General features: G+C 39.1%; 1 long non-coding RNA gene across 7 annotated transcripts in view; it reads left to right on the forward strand.

Moving 5' to 3' along the window:
• The window catches only part of LOC105261322, a 57496-nt gene that overhangs the window by 30545 nt on the left and 2078 nt on the right, over nt 1-24873 (forward strand). For 6 of the 7 annotated variants that reach the window (XR_006592417.1, XR_006592420.1, XR_006592421.1 and 3 more), the window contains 4 exons: nt 1566-1778; nt 3599-3776; nt 6186-6332; nt 10511-10604. This is a non-coding gene — a long non-coding RNA (uncharacterized LOC105261322). The remainder of the gene's footprint in view (nt 1-1565; nt 1779-3598; nt 3777-6185; nt 6333-10510; nt 10605-24873) is intronic. The other variant, XR_006592419.1, reaches the window with a different exon arrangement.

Raw genomic sequence — 24873 nt, forward strand, 5'->3', positions numbered from 1 at the left:
TTTTATGATTCAGTTTTATCCATTTATTTATTTATTCATGTATTCATTTATTCATGTATTCATTTATTCACTTATTTATTTAGGCTTCCTAGCTAGAACTTTTCAGTTTTGCTGCTTTAGTGGTTGGTTTAGGGTTTATAGTCTATGGCTTCAGCATCACAGTCTCCCTTCCAGTAATGTTATACCACATCGTATAGAGTTTAGGCAAATCACAAGAGTTGACTTCCATTTCTTCTTTCCTAGACATATCCTTCCTGGGTCAGTGGGATTATAATTTTCATGAAGTTTAGGAAGATTTGGGCCGTTTTTTTTCCTGTCCCTTTCCCCTGCCTCTTTGGGCAATTGTGTATTTCCCACTTGAAGTTTTCTCCCAGGTTTCCAATGTTAAACTTCAGTCTTTTTTTGGTGAGGTCTAATATGTGTTTGTTCCTATCCATCGTATTGTTCATGGCTAACATAATTTACGTCTCTGTAAGTGCTATTTGGTTTTGAAAACAATAGCTTCTATGCCTCTAGTTATCTTTTCATGCTTTGTTTGGAGATATAGCTAAGTTACTTACAAACAGTTGGATCCTTTAGTCTTGCTCTTACGAATTATTGGATGAATCCAGAGTGGTGATCAGCCTAAGGCAAATTATGAGTTTTTCGATCTTAGCTAATGTGAATAGATACTGTCCCTTGTGCTGTGGGAGCACCAGGCAGTGTTTCCTCTACTCTTTTCAGATCTTTTTCCCTTGATGACTTCCTTCCATGTATGCACTGGTTGTTACTCTGCTGAATAGCCAAAGGGGACCCTGTGCAGATGCCCAGGGTTCTTTCTGTGTCCTGCTTTCTCCTCTCCTGGATGCTGACCTGTCATCTCTATCTGCCTTGACTTCACCAGACTCTCAGTTTTGCCACCTCGACTCAAGGAGTCTGGTGAAATCTATTTAAATAATTTATGTCTCCTGTGTCATAGCCTGAAAACTCTCTCAAGGCAGTGAGCTTGGGCATACGTGTTAGGCTAACGTGTTTTGTTTTCAGGGATCATTGTCCTTCACTGTCTGAAGTTCCGTGTCTTGAAAATCATGTTAAAATTGTATTTTGTCTGTTTTGTTTTTGCTTGCTTCAGGTAGGAAGATCAACCAGTACATGTTACCCCACCTTGGCCAGAAGCAGATTACAGTGGAACTTCGGCACATGCTCTAGACTGTCGAGAGTTCTTGTCTTCCTCCTTTGCTTAATTGCCTCCTGCTCATCCTTCATTCCTCAGTATAGTTATCTCTTTCTCAGGGAAATCTATCTTCCTTGGGCCCAATCTAGATCAAGTTATGATCACAGAACTCTGTCTTCTAATGGGAACTATCTGAATTTAGAATTACCATTTGAGTTGTCTTTCTCCTTCACTAGACTTTAGGCTAATTGAGAGCCAAGGCTCTTCTCTATTGTATCTGTAGAGCTGAGTATAACATCTTCCATTGAAGGTATATATTTATTCAATGTGTGAATGAGTGAATTGAAGATGCACAGTCCTGTATATGCAAAAAGTACTCATATATTTTATTTCTGTTTCTTCTCTGATGCAGATTCTGCTGGCTTCTTGAAAATCCAAGATATACTTGTTTCCTATGAGAAATTACGGAAACTTAACAAAATCACTGTAAACTTCTTACAGGAAAAATGACAAAAATGGAAAAAATGGTTAGTGCACTATAAAATGAGCTATGAGAAGCCAAAGACATGATATCACGGTTAGAGCATCAAAAAGTGGAATGGGAATGTGAATTCTGCAGTTTGAGGTATAGCATCTTGGCCTTAAGGAAATATTTCAGCTCTTTCCTTTTATACTACAGATGTGTAGGGGCAGTTTTGTAATTGCTGACTTACCTTATGGGATTTTCCTGGAAAGAATTCTTGTTTAGTGTTATGAGGTGTGCGATTCTTGGCAATAACACAGCAAGTTCTTAACAGTGAATACTTATAATAATTTAATGTGTATTCCAAATCACAATTTTAATGGCCATATAAAAGTCCACCATAGTCCAAGAAACATCATTATTTAAGAGATTGAATTCTGCTTGTTTTTCATCTTTCTGTATTTTAATTAATGCTGTCAGGAATGTCTTTTATATAAATCTGTTTCTACATGTCTGGTTACTTACTTGGAATCAATTCTTCAATATAATATAATCTGGTTAAAGTATAAAAATTTTACAAAAGGTCTTTGATCCATATTTTTAAATTGTTCTCAGGAAAGTTTATATTACTTTCTGTACCTACCAACAGAGTATACAATGGTCATTTTTCTCAAGACAGTAAAATTCCCCAAAATTGATTCCATTTGCTTCTTAACATGCAGGGGTTAAAAGGTAAAGTGGGGGTGCCTGGATGGCTCACCTGGTTAAGCATCTGGCTTCCGCTCAGGTGATGATCTCGTGAGTTTGAGCCTCGCTTTGGGTGGGCTCGAGCCCTGCTTTGGGTGAGCACAAGCCCCGCTTCGGGTGAGCTCCTCTTCTCACACTCTGTCTCTCCCTCTCTGTCTGCCCCTCGTGGGATTCTGTCTCTCTTGCTCTCTCTCCACCCTCGCTCACTTGCATCATCTCTGTCTCAATAAAAAATTTAAACAAAGTAAAATGGGGGCGCCTGGGTGGCTCAGTCAGTCAAGCGTCCGACTTTGGCTCAGGTCATGATCTTAGGGTTCATGAGTTCGAGCCCCACATCGAGCTGTGTATTGTCAGTGCAGAGCCCACTTCAGATTTTCTGCCTCCCTCTCTCTCTCTCTCCCCCTCCTTTGTTTGCGTGGGCTTTCCCTTTCTCTCTCAAAAATGAATAAACATTAAAAAAAAGTAATAAAGAAAGTGATTACTGAGAAGTTTTTCAACATCTCTGTCATAGGTAGATAAAATTATTTCAAAAGGGTATGCTGAAAGGTCATATTACTCTTTATTGTTTACTTAATTAATACGTATCCTGTGTTGTTCTAGAAGGGATGTTTAAGTGATTCCTAAAGTAGGTAATCATCAACAAGGTAAGTTGCAAGTGTTGTGGAAGAAGAAACAAAAAGTATAGGCAACAGATATTAGACTCGTCAGCCTAGTCTTGGATGACAGTAATCTACACGTGTATGTTGTGGAAACAACATCCACAGATGCTGTCTTTCACTGCACATCATTTTTAGAGGTATCTGTAAGGTTTTGTCAAGTGGAAATTTTATTTCCAGTGAATTGATAAACTTGCTTATAGACAGCAACTTCTCTTTTTAATGAGTAACTGAATTATCTATCCTATGGAGGAATAGTTATACCTGTGGGAAAAGGGGTAAATTTCAACTCTAACTTTCCTGAATAATTTCAAACTTCCTTTCCTACAACATCTATCAGAGTTATTACTGACTGAAACTAAGTTGCATAATGCTTTCTCCTGGCTTCTTTTCAACTGTATATATGGTGTGGAAGAGATTGAACTGAGAAATTAAAAACATGAGCCCTACAAGGAAAACAGTTGGAGAACATAGAAATTTTTCATTTGGATAATAAGCCAACTTATGTGGAACCAGATCATAAAATGAACTTTTTATGTCTAACAAAGCAAATTTTAAAAGAAGCACATGTAATTGCAGATGTACCTTAAAACAAGAAGAAGAAGAAGAAAGAAGAAATGCTGATATGTTATATGAAAAAATTAGGGAAAAGTTAAGAAGAAAAGAAGATGAATATAAGAAAGAAGTTGAAACAAAACAACAAGTTGAACTCGCTCTGAGAACGCTAAACATGGAATTGAAGGCCGCAAAAAATCAGGTAGATCAGTTTTTGATAAAAACTGTATTTCCATCAATATTACATAGTTTGGTATATTATACATATATATTTTATAGTATCCCTATGACTCAATATATATTATTTAGGTTTAAAATAAATTAAAACATGGGATCATGTTCCTTTGAACATTTTTTTAAAGTTCTCCTCCTCAGCTTTTGACCTTTTTTTTTTTTTTAACGGTATGAGACCAGAATCATAATGAAATGTGTCTCCAGGTTGTAGAAGAGTGCAGTGACACTGAGTGGCAACTTTCTCCAGAACAGAAGGCCAGAGTCTTACAAGATAGAAGTCTAAACAATCACCTTTGCAAGCAAAAGGAGCTAGAAATGGCTCATAAGAAAACTAATTCTAAAATGTCTTCTTTAGTTATTTTGAAGTACCTGTGTGTATGTATTTGTATGCATTCTATTTTTTAGTTATTATTTTTATCTCCGTGTATGTGTGTCTATATATATATATATATACATATATATATATATATGTACATATGAAACTGAACTCTGTTCATCACGGAAACTATAGAGGATTTTAAAAGCACATATATTTTGCGGAGGGGCATGGGGGACGGTGGCATTTTTGCTTCACTGGATAAAATAATATTCTTGATTAAATGCATTTGTCTGCAACAACTAGTGACATTCATAATGTCCTCATCCAAGGGAGAGGCTTGTATTACTTTCTGTAGGAATCGATGAGCTTTCCCTAATCTCAAAACTATTGCTACTAGCAACATGTGTTTTGGTTTTGAACAGTTACTTCACTGCCTTGATATATTAATAGGTTAGTTGAACACTTCCGCTAATGGACAGGAGGACGAGTGTAGCCAGTTCACTGATCATATTTTCGGTATCAAGTCTCCTACTTTTGAGAAAAGTAATTTTGCTTCAAGTAGCATCCTATTTCATTACAAGGAACATTTGATAACAATGGTATGCTGTGGTATATACTTAATGATAATTTATTGCTAGGTATTTTATTCCTAATAAAATAGTTGAGTGTACTTCCCCTCTTTTATATTTATTACTGTTTTCAACATGAAGAGGAAATACAAGTTATTGCAGTGGTAAATAATCTCATGATTTTCTAAGAGATGTATAAATGTCACCTTATTTCCTATCAGTGTTTTGAAATACAAGACTTCTTTCGTACTTGTGTATTTACACTAGAGAAGTGGCAGTGGTTGGTGCAAGAGCACTAATTGTGGAGTGAGAAGACCTGGGGAGAGTCCTGCAGCTCACCATTTTAATCTCTCCATTCTAGAATTGTGATAACCAAATGAGTTCATTGATGTATGTAGAAGTGTCTCTATTATAGTACAGTGCCTAGATTTGTCAGTTATCAATAGATATAATTCTTATAACTGACTATAGAAATGGTAGCAAAGTAGATATCTATGAAATATTCTCAGGAAAGAAGAATTTTAGGAAATTTGATCTGTCCTAGTATATGCAGAGCTAAGGATTTTACTGTGAGGTAGCTGTATTCGATATCTACTATAAACTCAATTTTTAAGTGTAGTCAGATTTATTAATCTTTTATTTCAGGCCTTCGGGTTTGTTGTAAATCAGAGAAAGGCTTTTCCAATTCTGAGATTCTGAACACTTTTCCCACAAATTCTTTTTTACTTTCATGCCTTCATTATCTTCAGTTAAAGTTCTGAACTTTTGGGAACTTATGCTTGTATAAAATGTGAGATTTGGAGCCAACTTTATTTTTTTCCAGTTGGATATTCACTTACTGTAACCTTCCTTCCTACCTTTCCTTCTTTTTATGTTTCTTCACTCATTAGAGAGAGAGAGAGAGAGAGAGAGAGAGAGAGAATGCAAGCAGGGGAGGGGCAGGTAGAGGGAGATTGAGAATCCTGAGCAGGCTCCTGACTGTCAGCACAGAGTCTGATGCGGGGCTTTAACTCACAGAATGTGAGATCATTCCCTGAGCCAAAATCAAGAGTCAGACACTTACCCAACTGAACCACCCTGGCACCCCCTGCAACCTTTTCATTGTTTAAACATAGATTATACTCTCATTTCAAAGAAAATCATGATAATGCCATTTTATTGAGTGCTATCTGAAAATGTGCTTTATTTTACTTAGCATTCTGATAATCATGAGAAAACACAAGATCGGTTGCATAAAAACCACATGTTGCAGGATGAAATTGTCGTGCTAAGACTAGAAAGAGACACCATAAAAAATCAGAACTAGGCAGGGAGATAACACCTTTTGTGTCTTTAACTGAATTCAGTGAACAGGAATGTGTGTGTTACAAAAAGATGGTGAATTGATGTATGTGTTGATATTTCTCAAAGTACGTATGTGAGAGTTGTCTGTTATTAACATTTAATAATAAGATGATTTAGAAAATCAGTAACAGAAATGTCTTATTAGGTAGTTGCGAGACAACTTCAACAAGAACTGGCTGATACTCTGAAGAAACAGTCTATGTCAGAGGCTTCCCCAGAGGTTACATCCCATCTTCGTCTGGAAGATGAAACACGGGCTCTCAAGAAGAAATTAGGTCAAATCAGAAGTCAGGTATGTAATAAATATAACTTGTCAACAGCTAACTTACAGCTGGTTAAATAATATAAAGTGTTTTAGGATACTAATGTCCATGGACCGCTTTCTTTGGTATTTTCATTATAATTAATTTATTATGATTTTAGTATCTTTACAATGCATTTATTTCATAAATTCTGCCTTCCCTTCTACTATTTGTGTTATACGTTGTTTTCTTATAATACTCTTAGGAAAGTTGAGGCTTTTGTATCCTTCCTCACAGAAATTGAGAGACTTCTTTCGTTCTTTAAAATTTTTTTCACAGTTTTTTTTTTTTTTTGAGAGAGAAAGAGTGAGAGAGAGTGTGTGCATGCATGTTAACAGGGGAGGGGCAGAGAGAGGAGAGAGAGAGAATCCCAGGCAGGCTCCATGCTGTCAGTGTAGAGCCAATGTGAGGCTCAGTCTCATAAACCGTGAGATCATGACCTGAGCTGAAAGCCAGAAATGGATGCTTAACTGATGTAGCCACCCAGGTGCCCCAAGAGACTTTTGTCCCCTACTAAACAATGTTTTTTAACGATATCTCTATTACCATGATGAGGCGAGCTGGATCAGATCAGAAGATAATGTTTAATGGAATGTTTCAGATAATTGTCTTAGTTCTCATCTTCCCTTTTGGGAAGAATGTGTATTGATTTCAGGATGACTTGTACAGAAAGATCACTTAACAAACCACTTGAACTTAAGCATTTCCTTCATTTTCTTTGCCTTTTAGACATATTGTCAAAGCACGGAAATATTCAGATCATGTATAGTATGGATGCCCAAAAGCGAGAATTAAGAACACTCTCTGTGTCCTGCCATTGGGTTTTTTAAAAGCTTTTTTGAGGTACAATACACATACCATGAAAGTCACCCATTTGCCACGCACAGTTCACTGTCTCTGTGTACACTCGTGCAACCATCACTGCCATCAAGTAGAATGTTTTCCTCACCCTGAAAGGAAACCCTTACCCGTTGCCCACAGCCTCAGGCAACCACCAGTCTACTACTTGGTCTCTCAATGGCGTTGCCTCTTGTGAATATTTCATATAAATGGAGTCACACAACGTGTGGTCCCTTGGGACTAGCTAGCTTCACTTAATGTTTTCTGGGTTCATCTGTGTTGGTTACAGCTTATATCAGTGCTTCATTTCTTTTTATTGTCAACCAGTACTCCATTGTGGGCTAAGGCCCTTGTTCATTCATCAGTTGATGGACCTTTGGGTTGTGTCCACTTCTTGCCTATTAATACTGCTGCTTATGAACATTCATGTAGTTCCTGTGTGGACATCCATTTTTAATGTCTCTGCCATCAGATTTTATCCTCGGAGTTAATTGGGTTGATGTCACCATCTCTCAGCCGTTACTCATGCTGTCCTTACTGTCTTTTTAGTTTCTGTTCCTCTTGAGTAAACCTATGTTATTCAGACTTGGCTCACAGTCTCCTTTCCAATGAACTTTCTCTGACCTAACTCCCATTAGCTTTTTTTTTTTAATTTTTTTCAACGTTTATTTATTTTTTTGGGGACAGAGAGAGACAGAGCATGAATGGGGGAGGGGCAGAGAGAGAGGGAGACACAGAATCGGAAACAGGCTCCAGGCTCTGAGCCATCAGCCCAGAGCCCAATGCAGGGCTCGAACTCACGGACCACGAGATCGTGACCTGGCTGAAGTCAGACGCTTAACCGACTGCGCCACCCAGGCGCCCCTAACTCCCATTAGTTTTAACTCTCTTGACACTTGTCATCTAGCCTGTGCAGAACAATTTAGTCCTTTATTTGACATTGTTTTTATTTTTTTCATGACAGGTAATTTCGTCTTCCTAAGTATAAATTTAAGGGATAATAATATTTGATACATGTGGTACTTATCCTTGTATAAATTGAAAATATTTTAACTTGACACTTTTTCCGATAAAATTAAGTAATTTATACTGTATCAATAAATTCTTCTTGGAAACATTGGTATAACAAAGCTTTTATTCTGAATGTATGCTAAGAAATGAAATACTAAATTGAGGGGTGCCTGGCTGGCTCCAGTCCGATCAGAGTCTGCCTTTGGCTCAGGTCATGATCTCCACGTTCTTGAGATTGAGCTCTGCATCGAGCTTTCTGCTGTCAGCAGAGCCTGCGTTGGATCCGTTGGGTCCCTCACGTTCTGCGCCACTCAGACTCATGCTCTGTATCAAAAAATAAACGTTAAAAAGATGTGTGTATATCTCTATACACACACACACGCTTATATAAGTAAAACTATTAACGAAAGCACTTAATCAAATAGAGGAGAAATGTTCAATCAAATGTTTAGTTTTTTTTCCCTCTCACTATGATAAAGCACGCTAAATTTGTCTTCCTTCATTACACAGCCAGGACTGGGATTTACACATTTATAGCACTTTACCAACTGCAAATATCTGGGGACAGCTTTTCTGCTATGCTGTTACCACAAAGCCTTAATCTCTTCATCAGAGTACATGCTAAAGCAGCCTAACGTAAAGAGTATGGACATGAAATGATTGAGGAACTTTAGCAAGACTCGTTTATTTCCATGTCAGTGGCTTTCCCTTGCCTCTGATGGTCATGTAAAGGATCTACTACTCAGTCAAGGAGGTGCTATTTGTACCGTAGTCTGTGAGCATTGCCCACAGACAATGTGGACCTGTCCACAGGTCCTTTGTTTTGAGAGAGAGAGAGAGAGAGAGAGAGAGAGAGAGAGAGAGAGAGATTGTTGGGAAGGGCATGTAGGAAGAGAGAGAAAAAGAGAGAGAGAGAGAGAGAGGGAGGGAGAGAGAATCCCAAGCAGACTCCTCACTGTCCATGCAGAGCTCAATGTGGGGCTCAATCACATGACCCTGAGATCATGTCCTGAGCAGAAATCAAGAGCCAGACACTGACCCGACTGAGCCACTCAGGTACCCCAGTAGGTGCTGTTATTACCTTCATTTTACAGATGCAGAGACTGAGACACAGAAGTTTTAGGTAGTGTGCTCAAGGTCATCCAGCTCATAATGAGCAGAACTGGGAATTCAGACCCAGGCATTCTGGCCCCTACTCGGATATTGCTTCTCAAATTCTTCCATGAAATATCTTGTTGTCACTGAAAACAGCATGTTCAGTTTTCTAATCATGAGAATAGCAACATCATTCACCTATGTGAATATGTAAAATCATAGTTGATGTGGTGCTTGGAATATGAAAATAGAAATGTTTACCATAAGGTAAATTCCTGTTTCCTCCATTTGACCTGTAGATACATTTGTACATTTATCTGATCATATATAATTTAAAAACATTAACAGTGTAATGTTTTTGTAGGAGAGTAAGGTTGGTAAACTATTCTGTAAGAGTATTGAAACATTTAGTCTTTATAGGCCATAGTCTCTGTTGTAGAAGCTGAACTCTTTTCTTATGACCTCAAAGTAGCCATCAATCAGCATGTAGAGGAGAGTGTGGCTGGCTCCAAAAAGATTTTACTTACAGGAGCGCTTGGGCGGCTTAGTTGGTTGAGCGTCCTGACTCTTAATTTCCACTCGGGTCATGATCCCAAACCCCACATCATGAGACCGGTCATGAGATCGAGCCCCACATCAGGCTTCGCCCTGAGCTTGCAGCCTGTTTACCATTTTCTGTGTCTCTCCCTCTGTCTCTCTTCCCCACTTCTGCATGCTCTCTCTCTCTGACTCTCTCTCAAATAAAAAAAAACCAGTTACAGAAACAGGTGATGGTGTTCTACTAGATTTTCAGTAGTTAAAGTTATTTTTTTCTTTATTTTAGTTGCAAGAACAGGAATGACATGCAAAGGCAGTAAGATATGCTAAGGAGATGAAAGATCATATGCAAAAGTATAATTTAAACCTCACAGAAAATAACTTGTTTATTTATAAAGCAAATAAACAGTGTAGTATGAGAAATGTATTAGTTATGCCAGTATATCATTGTTAAGCCGGATACAAATTCCAGCATAGAGCTATTTTTAAATGCAGAATTGTGGCATATTATCTCTCAATTTTGCACCTTATCCACAAAACACAATGAGAAAAATGGCACAATTCCCAAATCTTCCTCTTGACAAAATTTTAAGAATTTCTGTAATACGCTCATTTTTTCAGAAAGTGTATGGTGTTTTTTTTTAATTTATGTGTGAGAATAATTATCTTAAGGTCTGAATTTTAGGCTACAGGTTAAAAATGCCAGGCAAGAAGAAACCATCAAACATCAAACGGCCCAAATTCAAGATCTTGAGAGCAATGTGATAAAGACAAGTTTGGTAAGTCGGTCTCTTAATGTCTGTCCTACTGAAAAGGAATCCTTATTTGACTAGTAGTAGTACATAAGAATGTTTTGGATCCTATGGAAAATTTCACTGCTCCAAACGTTTGGTTGATATTGTTCCTACTTGCTACTAGTGATGTAATTCTTCTATATAGACGAAGTTGATTAAACTCATAAAGTAATGATGTTTATAGTGAGATTTTCATAAAAACATTGTGACAGTCTAAAAAAGCAACATTTTTATATGCCACTGAGACTCAGTTTTAGTCCACCTTTGGCTACTGTTAATAATGCTGCTGTGAACGTTGGCATACAGATGTGTGAGTCCCTGCTAATATTTTTCAGCGTGTTTCAAATGTCCCCAATCTTTGAGTGATCATTTGATCTTGAATTCTGACATTCTCTTGTAATCTCATCCCTTCAGTGAGAGTTTGAGAATGGGTTATTTTAATAATGATTTGTTGTAATTTGTAATTACAAGTTTGCAATTTATTCTCTTCATCAACAATGACCAGCAGGTCATTATGCAAATGTCCTTCTCAAAGGAATGGACTTTTCTCTTTGTTGGATTTTGTAAAGGAAAAGAAATGCCAGTGAAAAAGTAGAAATGTCTGCTCCCTCAGGGCCTTACCTAGTAACATAGTGCTCCTACCACTGCAAGTTCAGAAACTCATTTTTTTCCCATTCACTTGAGTTAATTAGCCTTTCAGAGATTTCACAATTCAATCTCAGAAAAGACTAATGTGTCATTCAGGATTCTAATTTATTGATATGTAGTGAAACCCCAACTGTTTTCTAAGCGGAACAGTTAATGTCATCCCACTCTCACCCTCCTTTGTAGGATTCACATTGTAAATCCTAAGTGGGAGCAATGAGGTAGATACACTGACCAACTAGTTTCTGTCAGTCACACAAGCTATATAATATACATGCAAGTTTCATTAGACAGCTATACCCGTCAGGGGAACTAGAACATTCTGGTCCTTTTTGTGGCTGAAGAGACACTGAAAATTATTTTCTTTTCTAGACCTCTTATAAATGAGTCACATTGTATTAGGGAATTTTCATGCGAGTAACATGACACTCTGTTGATCAGTCTTCTATGAAGGAGAGTGCTAGGCGTTGTCCTGCTACTGTGTCCTAAAGAAATCATTAAGGTCTCAAAAACTAAAATTTGTAAGAATATGTAAAACTGATGAAGCTTATTAAAGAATAACGAGGGATTTTCTGTAGATCCCTATAGAAAGGAATTAAGGTTATGGCATGAAATTATCTGCCACTTTAAGGTCTTCCCTGTGAAAAGCTTATCTTTCAGCCAACTCAGTCCATAGCTCTGACTTCTCTAGAAGGTCCTTATCTCCTGAATCCCCAAACCAGAGGCTTCCTGGATTGAGAAATTTTTTGGTGGTGCGCAGGGCGTTATTCTTTTTGTTGTATCTTTAGTTTTTATTTTTTAAAATTTGCATCCAAATTAGTTAGCATTTAGTGAAGCAATGATTTCAGGAGTAGATTCCTTAAGGCCCCTTACCCATTTAGCACATCCCCCCTCCCACAACCCCTCCAGCAACCCTCAGTTTGTTCTCCATATTTATGAGTCTCCTGTGTTTGTCCTCCTCCCTGTTTTTATATTATTTTTGTTTCCCTTCCCTTTTGTTCATCTGTTTTGTCTCTTAAAGTCCTCATACGAGGGAAGTCATATGATTTTTGTCTTTCTCCGACTAATTTCACTTAGCATAATACGCTCCAGTTCCATCCACGTAGTTGCAAATGGCAAGATTTCATTCTTTTTGATTGCCAAGTAATACTCCATGGAATGAATATATATATATATATATATATATATATATACATACATACATACATACCACATCTATTTTTTTTTATTTTTTTTAACGTTTTACTCATTTTTGAGACAGGAAGAGACAGAGCGTGAACAGGGGAGGGTCAGAGAGAGGGAGACACAGAATCTGAAACAGGTCCAGGCTCTGAGCTGTTAGCACACAGCCCAATGTGGGGCTGGAACTCACGGACCGCGAGATCATGACGTGAGCCGAAGTCGGCCGCTTAACCGACTGAGCCACCCAGGCGCCCCATACCACATCTTCTTTTCCATTCATCCATCGGTGGAGAGTGGGCTCTTTGCACACTGTGGCTGATGTTGAGAGTGCTGCTATAAACATGGCTGTGCAGGGGCGCCTGGGTGGCGCAGTCGGTTAAGCGTCCGACTTCAGCCAGGTCACGATCTCGCGGTCCGTGAGTTCGAGCCCCGTGTCAGGCTCTGGGCTGATGGCTCGGAGCCTGGAGCCTGTTTCCGATTCTGTGTCTCCCTCTCTCTCTGCCCCTCCCCCGTTCATGCTCTGTCTCTCTCTGTCCCAAAAATAAATTAAAAACGTTGAAAAAAAAAATTTAAACATGGCAGTGCATGTGTCCCTTCAAAACAGCACACCTGTATCCCTTGCATAAATGCCTAGTAGTGCAATTGCTGGGTCATAGGGTAGGTCTATTTTTAGTTTTTTGAGGAAACTCCATACTGTTTTCCAGAGTGGCTGCACCAGCTTGCATTGCCACCAGCAATGGAAAAGAGATCCTCTTCTCTGCATCCTCACCAATGTCTGTTGTTGCCTGAGTTGTTAATGTGAGCCATTCTGACAGGCGCAAAGTGGTATCTCAGTGTGGTTTTGATTTGTATGGCCATCTGGATGTCTTCTTTGGAGCAGTGTCTATTCATGGTTTTTGCCCATTACTTCACTGGATTACTTGTGTTCCGGGTGTTGAGTTTGAGAAGTTCTTTGTAGATTTTGGATACTAACCCTTTATCTGATGTGTCATTTGCAAATACCTTCTCCCATTCTGTCAGTTGCCTTTTAGTTTTGTTGATTGTTTCCTTCGCTGTGCACAAGCTTTTTATTTTGATGAGGTCCCCCTAGTTCATTTTTGCCTTTGTTTCCCTTGCCTCCGGAGATGTTTTGAATAAGATGCTGCTAGAGGCAAGATCAAAGAGGGTTTTGCCTGCTTTCTCCTTGAGGATTTTGATAGCTTCCTGTCTTCCATTGAGGTCTTTCATCCATTGTGAGGTTATTTTTTGTGTAATGAACAACTTTTTATGTGAACATGTTTTGATTTCTCTTGGGTATATACCTGTAAATACAGTTGCTGGTTCATATGGTAACTCTGCTAAATAAACCTTTTTTGTTTGTTTTTGTTTTGGTTTTTCAACCTTTTGAGGAGGGGCAGGCACCTGGGTGGCTCAGCCGGGTGCGTGGCCGGCTCTTGATTTCAGCTCAGATCATGATCTCAGGGTTGTGGAATCGAGCCCTACATTGGGCTCTGCTCTGAGCATGGAGCCTGCTTGGGATTCCCTCCCTCCCTCTCCTCTGTCCCTCTACCCCACTTGTGCACTCTCAAATAAGTTTAGAACAATTGTTTTTCTAGTTTAACCTTTTGAGGAACCGCCAGACTGTTTCCAAAGTGGCAGCAACATTACATTTTCATCAGCAGTTTTTGAGAGTTCCCATTTTCCTGATTCTTGCCAATGTTTGTCATTATCTGTTGCTTTTATGATAGCAATTCTAGTGGGTATGAAATGGCATCTTGTGGTTTTTGGTTTGCATTTTCTTAGAACTAATGATGTTGAACATGTCTCTTTTATTTTTGAGAGAGACATTGTGAGCAGGGGAGGGGCAGAGAGAGAGGGAGACACAGAATCTGAAACAGGCTCCAGGCTCCCAGCTGTCAGCACAGAGCCTGATCGGGGCTCGAACCCACGAACCGTGAGATCATGACCTGAGCCCGTCAGAAGCTTAACTGACTGAACCACCCAGGCACCTCGAACATCTCCCTTTGAACGTGATTATTATCCATTTCTGTATCATCTTTAAAGAACTAATCCATTCTTTTGCCCGTTTTGTATTGGATTGTCTTTTCATTATTGGAAGAGTTATTTAAATATCCTACATACAAATCCCTTAGCAGATATGGGATTTTCAGGTATTTTCTCCTATTTAGTCACTTGCCTTTTCACTTTCTTGATGGTGATATTTGAGGCATAGTAGTTTTTAATTTTGATGAAGTAAACTTAATCTGCTTTTGTCTTTTGGTGTCATGTCCAAGAAATCATTGCCAAATCCAGTCACAAACATATACACGTAAGCTTTTTTCTAAGAGTTTTATCATTTTAGCTCTTAGATTTTAAGTTAATTTTGTATATATGCTATGGGGTAGAGGTCTGATTTTATTACTTTGCATGTGGCTATCCATTTGTCCCAGTACCATTTGCTACAAAGACTATTCTTATTCCATTTAATTGTCTGTCACCCTTGTGGAAAATCAGTTCACTATAATGTGAGAGTTTATTTTTATATTCTCAATGTTAATACATTGATCTATATGTCTGTCCTTATGCCACTACCATATCAAATTTTATGAAAACTGTTTCCTAGTTATCTTGCAAATTACCAGTCACTTGTGTAATAATGAAAAGTCAATGTGGTAGAACTTAACTTTGCTCCTATAGAGATTTTTGCTTCTTGAAGGACCCTTTCACCAGCCTATGCCTTGCTGACCCCATGACTCGATGTGAAGTCAGGCTCAAAAAGATAAAATGCTCTTTCTTTAGTGTGTTTAGACTTTTATTTATTTATTTATTTATTTATTTATTTATTTATTTATATATCTTTTTAGAGCATGCACAAGCAGGACGAGGGGGTGTGTGGGGAGAGAGAGAGAGGAGAGAGAATTTTTAGCAGGCTTCACACTTAGTGTGGAGGCTGACAGGGGTCTTGATCCCATGACCCTGGGATCATGACCTGAGAGGTTGAGGCTCAACTGACTGAGCCACCCAGGTTCCCTGCCTGTGCAAACTTTTAGTGTCTCAGTCAGTGCTGCCCACTTTCATTTCCATCAAATCTTGGCCATAGGATCTCTTGACTCAGTCTACCGTTTACTTCATTATATTTTATTATCTCATTATAATGCATAGAGGCATCCATAGTTTTCACCATCTAGGAAGGAAAAGATTAACTCTGGGCTATTCCTCTTTCCTGTTAAGCAATCTTGCTAATCCATCATCTTGCAACTCACAATGAGATCCTCTTCTGACCTGGTTCTTGTGTGTAACACTGGTGTTAATCCTGTTCTTGGCACAGATCCTACATTCTTGGAAAACACAGTAGCCTGTATCCCCTTCTTTCACTTAAATAGAAAGATATGCAAGATAAGATAAGATAGATAAGATAAGATAAGATAAGATAAGATAGACGTTATAGCTCAGCGTATAACTAACGGAATAAACATTACATCATTCAAATAATACAGCTGTACAAAGTGAGGTAGTATTAAGTTGATTTATCAGAAACAAATAGTAGATTGGTAATTTGAATGACAAAAAAATTTTTGAAGCCAACTTGTATGATATGGAGAAGCATTGCGGGACAACACAAAGATGAAATTGTCTTACCTCCCCACACAAACAAGGTTGGAGTAAGGTAAAGGAGAATGTGCAGTTAATTTAAGTAGTGCTAAAGGACAGTACATTTGTTTTGCTACTGAAAAGATGAAAAATGATTCCATAACAGTCTCTTTATTTCCTCACTGAGGAAAGGAGAATGAAGATTGAGTATTCAATGGATTAAAAAATACTCAAAGCTGCCTATTTCCTTTAATTGAAATCAGATCAAAGGCCCAGTTTTGGTTATCAAATTGACTCTTTCAGTTTTTCAACTATTGTGCTTCAAATCGTATGTCTCTGTGCTTCTACCTTAACTTGAGGGGAAATTCTAAAGAGGCATTCCTGCCTACTTGTAAGAATTGTTGAAATTGAAGGGAATCTTAGCAAAAGATCTTGGAGACAGGAAGATGGCAGAGGAGTAGGAGGACTCTAGGCTTGCCTCATCCCACGAATACAACTAGATAACAGTCAGCTCACCCTAAATACCCCAGAAATCGACCTGAAGACTGACAGAACATACTCCACAACAAAAGGGAGAAAAGAGGCCACATCAAAGAAGGTCCTTGATGCAGAAGTGTCGCCTAGAAGAGAAACATATCCTGGCTGCTGCAGAGGGGAGGGAGTCGAGGTTGTGGGTAAGGATGAGAGAGAGGAACGCACAGGGGAATGCACAAAGAGAACATATCCCCATACCCACTGGCTTGGAAAACAAGAGGGGCTGCATTTCTTGAGTTCTTGCAACCAGTAGTGCTTAAAGTCTGGAGTTTTAAAGGGCATCCGGTTTAGCTGGGTTAGAGCCCTGAGGTACTGCACTGCTCTTGGACAGAGGGCAGGCAAACAACGTGGGAGCATACAGCATGGATACAGTGGTCTGAAGTGTGCCTGGGGCACACAGTGGGAAGATTATTTGCTCTTCTCAGAGCACATCCCTCAGAGGCAAAGTTCAGAGAGACCTGTCTGTAGGAACAAAGCCGCTGGGTGGCACCATCTCCTTCTCCTGCCCCTAACCACAAACATAAAGCCACCTGCAGGAAGCAGTGCATTGCCAGCTCTGGTTACCTAACTTGCTTACACCAAACACCACCCCCTTGCACTCTGGTGGAACTACCTTTCTCAATCACTCTTGCTTGAGTTCCAGCACAGCAGACCCGTCCCCCAGACCAAGACAAATGCCTGTCCACACCACATCTCCCAACCAGAGAGTTTCCCTTGGCCTCAGTTCCAGTAGAGGTGGTGACAGGTCTCATTTCATAAGCAGACCAGAGTACATCTAGTGAAAACTCGCTACATTCAGGCCAGGGACCAAACACTCACCAGACCAGGCAAGGAGAGCCTCTGCAGATGACTGGCCTGAAGGATAGCATAGCCAGAACACAACAGCAGAATACATGCAGCACACACTGGTGGCACTCCCTGAAGTGCTAGACCCTGGGCATTACATGACGTCTTTTTCCTAAGTCCATTACTTTCGGTAGCAGGTGACATAACTGGCTTCTCTAACACACAGAAGCTGGCAGAGACTTAGACAAAATGAAAAGACAGAGGCATTTATCCCAAATGAAAGGACAAGATAAGGCCATGGCCAAAGACCTAAATGGGACAGATGTAAATAACACGCCTAATGGAAAATTTAAAACCATGATCATAAGGATATTCACTGGACTTGAGAAAATAATGGAAGACATCCGAGAGACCCTTACCACAGACATAAAAGAGTTGAAGAATCAGAGATGAAGAGTGAAGTAAAAATGAAAAGCAAGCTGGAAGAAGCAGATGAACAAATTAATGACCTAGAAGACAAAGTAATGGAAAGCAGTGAAGCTGAAGAAGACAAAGAAGAATTATCCAATGCAAGAATAGACTTGAGGCACTCGGTGACTCCATCAAATGTAAAAACATTCATATGATAAGAGTCCCAGAAGAAGAAGACAGAGAGAAGGGGATGGATAATTGATTTGAAGACACAATAACTGAAAAATTCCCTAATGTGGAGAAGAAAACAGACATCCAGATCCAGGAGGCACAGAGAACTTCCATCAAAATCAACACCCAAGATATGTTGTAATTAAATTTGCAAAATATACTGCTAACATCTTTTTTTTTTTTAGTGTTTTGTTTATTTGTTTTTTTTCTGTGACAGAACGCAGACACAAGCAGGGGAGGGGCGCAGAGAGAGAGAGAGAGAGAGAGAGAGAGAGAGAGAATCCCAAGCACTCTCTGTGCTGTCAGTGCAGAGCCCACTGGAGGGCTTAAACCCATGAACTTCAAGGTCACGACTTGAGCTAAGATCAAGTCATGCTTAACCGACTGAGCCACACAGGCACCCCACTGCTACAAATCTTAAAAGCAGCAAAACAAGTCATTAACTTCCAAGGGAAAACCCACAAGGCTAGCAGGAGATTTTTCAACAGAAACTTTGCAAGGCAGAAGGAAATGGCATGATATATTCAAAGTGCTGAATGAGAAAAATCTGCAGCCAAATATACTCTATCCAGTAAGGCTATCATTCATAATAGAAGGAGAGATAAAGAATTTCTCATACAAACAAAAACGGAAGGAGTTTGTGACCACTAAATCAGCCTGTAAGAAATATTATCGGGGACTCTGAGTGGAAAGGAGAGATCAAAAGTGACAGTATAAAGGCAGGAAATGTAAAAGCAGTAAAAATGTATATTTCTGTAAAAAAAATCGTCAAGGAATGCCCCAAAAAAGGATATACAATATAATAGCTTATCAAAACACGGGGAGGAGAAAAAAAATGAGCTCTAACTTAAGTGACCATCAACTTAATATAGACTGCTACACGCAGAAGAGGTGATTTACAAATTAATGCTTATCATATACCAAAACCCACTAATAAACATGCAAAGAATAAAGAGAAAGAAATCCAAATATATCCTTAAAGCAAATTAGAAAGACATCAATGAGAGGAAAACAATAAAGGATTTGAGAAAATCTCCAGAAACAACCACAAAACAAGTAGTAAAATGACAATAAATAATTGCTTTGGATATAAATGGAATAAACACTCCAAGCAAAAGACCTAGGGTGACAGGATGGATTAAAAAACAAGACCCATCTGTATGCTGCCTATAAAAACCTCATTTTAGACATAAAGACACCGGCAGATTGAAAGTGAGGGGATGCTTGCACTGTTGGTGGTAATGCAAACTGGTGCAGCCACTCTGGAAAATAGTGCGTAGGTTCCTCAAAACAACTGAAAATAGAACTACCCTACAACCCCTCAATAGCACTACTGGGAATTTATGCAAAGGATACAGGAGTGCTGATTCATAGGGGCATATGTACTCCAATGTCTATAGCAGTGCTTTCAACAATAGCCAAATTGTGGAAAGAGCCTAAATGCCCATCAACTGATGAATGGATAAAGAGATGTGGTTTATATATATATACTGGAATACTACCTGGCAAGGAGAAAGAGTGAAATCGTGCTATCTCTTGCAATGTGGTTGGAACTGGAAGGTATTATGCTACATGAAATAAGTCACAGAAAGACATATATCATATGTTTTTGCTCATATGTGGAACTTGAGAAACTTAACAGAAGACCGTGGGGGAAGGGAAGGGGAAAAATAGTTACAGAGAAGGAGAGGGGAAACCATAGGAGACTCTTGAATGCAGAGAACAAATAGAGGGTTGATGGGGGGGGCGGTGGGTGAGAAAGGAAAGTGGGTGGTGGGCATTGAGGAGGGCACTTGTTGGGATGAGCCCTGGGTGTTGTCTATAAGTGATGAACCACGGGAATCTACCCCAAAACCCAAGAGCACACTGTATACACTGTATGTTAGCCAAGTTGACAATAAATTCTATTAAAAAAAATGAAAGTGAGGGGATGGAGAAAAATTTATCACGTTAAAAGAAAAAATAGCGATACTTTTGTTAGACAAGAGTCCTTAAAACAAAGACTGTGGGGCACCTGGGTGCCTCAGTCATTTGAGCGACCGACTAGGTCTTGGCTCAGGTCATGATCTTATGGCTGGTGGCTTTGTGCCCCATGTTGTGCTCCATGCTGACAGCATGGAGGCTGCTTGAAATTTTCTCTCCCCCTTTCTATGTCCCTTCCCAACTCTGTCTCTCTCAAAATAAATAAACAACCAAAAACAAAGACTGTAGCAAGAGCCAAAGAATGCTACTATATCATAATAAAGGGTGCAATCCAATAGGAAGATCTAACAATTGTAAATATTTATGCACCCACCATGAGAACACTCAAGTACATAAAACAATAACCAACATAAAGGAACTAATTGATAATAAGACAGTAATAGGGTACTTTAACACCCCATTTACATCAATAGATCTTAACAAAAAAAATCACCAAAAAATACATTTTAACAGAAAATCACCAAAGAAACAGTGGCTTTGAGCCATACAGAGAAAGACTCATACCATATGTGTTCCCTCTTATGTGGATCCTGAGAAACTTAACAGGAACCCACGGGGGAGGGGAAGGAAAAAAAAAAAGAGGTCAGAGTGGGAGAGAGCCAAAGCATAAGACACTCTTAAAAACTGAGAACAACCTGAGGGCTGATGGGGGGTGGGAGGGAGTGGAGGGTGGGTGATGGGTATTGAGGAGGGCACCTTTTGGGATGAGCACTGGGTGTTGTATGAAAACCAATTTGACAATAAATTTCATATATTAAAAAAAAAAAAAAAAGAAACAATGGCTTTGAATGACAGAGCAGACCAGATTGGACTTAAGAGATTTTTTCAGAACGTTCCATCCTAAAACAGAATACATGTTGTTTTCAAGAGTACATGGAATATTCTCAAGAATGGATCACAAACAAAAAATAGGCCTTAATTATTAAAAACAATACCTACAGGTTAAAGAACATGCTACTACACTGGAATGGGTTAAGCAGGAAATACAAGAAGAAATTTAAAAAAAAAAATACGTGTATACAAATGGAAATGAAAAACAATGGTCTGAAACCTTTGAGATGCTGCAAAAGTGGTCCTAAGAGGGAAGTACATAGCAATATAAGCCTACTTCAAGAAGCAAGAAAAATTTCAAACAACCTAACCTTACACCTAAAGGAGCTAGAAAAAGAACAAGAAATGAAGCCTGAAGCCAGCAGAAGAAAGCAAGTAATAATGATCAGAGCAGGGGGCCCTTGGGTGGCTTAACTGGTTAAGTGTCTGACTCTCGATTTTGGCTCAGGTCATGATCTCACAGTTGTGAGATCAAGCCCCGTGTTAGGCTCTCTGCTGGCAGCATGGAACCTGTCTGGGATTCTCTCTCTCCCTCCTTCCCTCTCTCTCCCTCTCTCTCTCTCTCTTTCTGCCCATCCCCCACTCATGTGTGGTGTCTCTCAAAATAAAATTAAAAAAAGAGATTAAAGCAGAAATGAATGATAGACAAACAAAAAACAGATAAAACTAGAACAGATCAATGAAACTTAGAGCTGGTTCTTTGTAAAAATTAATTAAACTGATAAGGCGTTAGCCAGAGTAATCAACAAGAAAATAGAAAAGACCAAAATAAATAAAACCACAAATGTGAGAGTAGAAATAAGAACCAACACCACAGAAATACAAACATTTATGAGAGAATATTGTGAAAAAATGTATGCCAGCAAGTTGGACAACTTAGAAGAAATGAATAAATTCCTAGAAATATATAACTTACCAAACTAAAACAAGAAGAAATAGGAAATTTCAAAAAAGTCAATAACCAGCAAGGAAACTGAATCAGGAATCAAAAAACTCTCAACAAACACAAGTCTAGGACCAGATGACTTCAGATGTAAATTTTAACATGTAAAGAACAGCTAATACAAAAAAAAAGAAAAGAAAAGAAAAGAAAAAAGAAAGTTTAGGGGCGCCTGGGTGGCGCAGTCGGTTAAGCGTCCGACTTCAGCCAGGTCACGATCTCGCGGTCCGTGAGTTCGAGCCCCGCGTCAGGCTCTGGGCTGATGGCTCGGAGCCTGGAGCCTGTTTCCGATTCTGTGTCTCCCTCTCTCTCTGCCCCTCCCCCGTTCATGCTCTGTCTCTCTCTGTCCCAAAAATAAATAAACGTTAAAAAAAAAATTAAGAAAAAAGAAAAAAGAAAGTTTAACCTGTCCTTTTCAAATTGTTCCAGAAAAACATAAAAGGGAAACTTCCAAATTCATTCTATTCCAGCTTTACCCTGCTACCAAAACCAGATAAAGACACCACAAAGAGAATTACAGGCCAGCATCTCTGATGAACATGCAAAAATCTTCAACAAAATAAGTAAACTGAGTCCAACAATACATTAAAAAATCATTCACCGGGGGCAGGGGCAGCTGGGTGGCTTAGTCAGGTAAGCATCCACCTTCAGCTCAGGTTACAATCTCATGGTCCGTCAGTTTGAGCCCAGTGTCAGGCTCTGTTGACAGCTTGGACCCTGGAGCCTATTTCAGATTCTGTGTTTCCCTCCCTCTCTGTCCCTCCCCTGCTTGTGCTCTTTCTCAAAAATAAACAAACATTAAAAAAATCATTCACTATAACCAAATAGGATTTATCCCTGGTTTGCAGGGGTGGTTCAATATTTGCAAATCAATGAATGTGATACCTCATATTAATTTTCAAAAAAGCATAAAATCATATCATTGCAATAGATGCAGAAAAAGAATTTGACAAGCTATAACATCCATTCATGATACAAACCTCAACAAAGTAGGCTTAGAGGAACCATACCTCAACATAATAAAGGCCATATATGGAAAATGAGCAGCTAATATGATCCTAACTGGGGGAAAACTGAGAGAAAAACTTCTTAGATCTTGCTTCTAGTTATCTGCTTCTTCTCATTAGCACCATTGGTTGTTAATAAATTAATCTTAACATTTATTACATCCTACTTTAATGGAGACCAATTTCTCCTATACAAGTTTATGTGTCTTATCTCTTTTTTTTTTTTTCATACACATTTCAATTTATCATTTTTGGTTTTTTCTTAACAAACTCCCCAAAGGTTAGATTTTTTTTTTGTCCACAAATCTGTTAGGAAAAGTGTGGCCAGGACAGCTAGTCTCTGCCCCGCTCAGCTTCAGGTGGGGCAACTGAAAGGTTTGGGGCTGGATCCATTTGAAGATTTGTTCACTAATGTCTGGTGGTTGATGCTGGCTGTTGCCTGGGACTTCAGTTCAGGAGGCAGCAGAAACACTTAAACTGACACACCTAGACCCTCTTTGTGACCTAGACTTCCTCACTAGATGGGGAGCTAGATTCCAAGTAAGCAGCCTGAGATACAGAGCAAGGCAGAAGCTGTATCGCCTTTTGTCACCTAGGCTTGGAATACACACAGGATCATAGTCACATATTCTGTTCATTAGGAGCAAGTCACTAAGGTTGTTCCATGACCTTTTTTTTTTTAATGGAATTAATATTTAAAACCTATGGACACCTTTAAAAAGCAGTATAATTTACCCACTGGCCACAATTGTTTGTATTCCTCCCACCTGAAAAATACATTCAATCCCCTCCCCCTGCAATACCTCCTGCAGGTCTCAGTTATCATGGCATCAAGTTCAGGCTTGAGTCCAAGATCTTACCATCTTAATCAGGTGCAGTGGGGATAAGCTGCCTGGGTTATGGTATCTCAAGTATAGCTCCTTGAGTGCAAGGGTTCTCAATATGAGGACTTGAGAACGAAAGAGACAGTTATTTACCACTCACAAATGCAACGTTCTAGTCAACTGCTGAAGACTCTCCCATTCAGAAAAAGAAGATGGGAAGCACCCTAGTCCATAGGAGTTTTGAAATACAGCCTGATGCATGCTGTCAGTTCTTAAGTTAGGACTTAGTCCTAACCACGGGAATACTTTCTCCATGTCTCTTCCCTTTCTTTACTCTTTGAGCTCTTGGTTCCTTCCTTTTCATAAGGAATGACCTGTATTTGCAGCTGTTTTTTCATCCTGTTTTCTCTCTGTGGGACTTCTAAGACCCAAAGGCCTCTTTTCATTTTGCACTATTTGGTCTCTTTTAGTCCAAGGTAGCAAATAGTATGTTTGCTACTATAAATCTCTTACCTTTTTTTTAGTTTTTTGTAAATATTACTGGATTTCATGCCGTGTTTTAGCAAAGCGACCCTCCCAAGTCCTTTTGAGATAAGTTTTTCGCTTCAGGTTTCCTGTGAAGCTCTTACAGGACAATGCCTTTAAACTTTGTCTACTCTTGGGGCTCCTGGCTGGCTCAGTTAGTAGAGCATGTGACACTTGATATCTGGGTGCTGAGTTTAAGCCCCATGTTGGGTATGGAACCCACTTTAAAAAAAATCTTATACTCTTAAGATCCTTAAAGAAATTGGAGGCATACCTTAAATCTTTCTGTTTTCCTGGTAGCACCCTGGATTTTCTCTTAACCCAAAAGCCATTTCTTTATTTTAGCATTATTTGACAGTTCAACATGTAGAGAGGCTGTAAATGAGAAACAGATACTTGAACCCAGTAAGTCCTGGTTCCTTTCAGTTGCATAGTCTTTCTTTTGTTTCTCTTTCCTATCCGTTTAACTTTCAGGTATTTTGTAGCATGACTTCCCTTTCCTCCAGTGTCATTTTCTTCACTTGCTTAGAAACCCTTGCTGTCAGCCTCTTCACAGGCCATCAGGTTTCCACTAAGAGTCTTGTGGAGGCCCTTTTTGGGTCTCATTCTTATGCTTTTCTACATCTTTCCAGGTTCCACCTACCTCCTGGTTCAAAGGAAGTTTAGTTTTAGGTTTTTTTGAATAGCAGCACACCATTTTTAGTATCAGTATCTGTGGTAGCAATTTACTGCTGCATTATAGGCCACCTCAAAACCTAGTAGTTCAAAACAGCATTTATCTTGTT

Source organism: Felis catus, chromosome F2 (assembly GCF_018350175.1).
Source record: "Felis catus isolate Fca126 chromosome F2, F.catus_Fca126_mat1.0, whole genome shotgun sequence".
Taxonomy (NCBI): Eukaryota; Metazoa; Chordata; class Mammalia; order Carnivora; family Felidae; genus Felis; species Felis catus.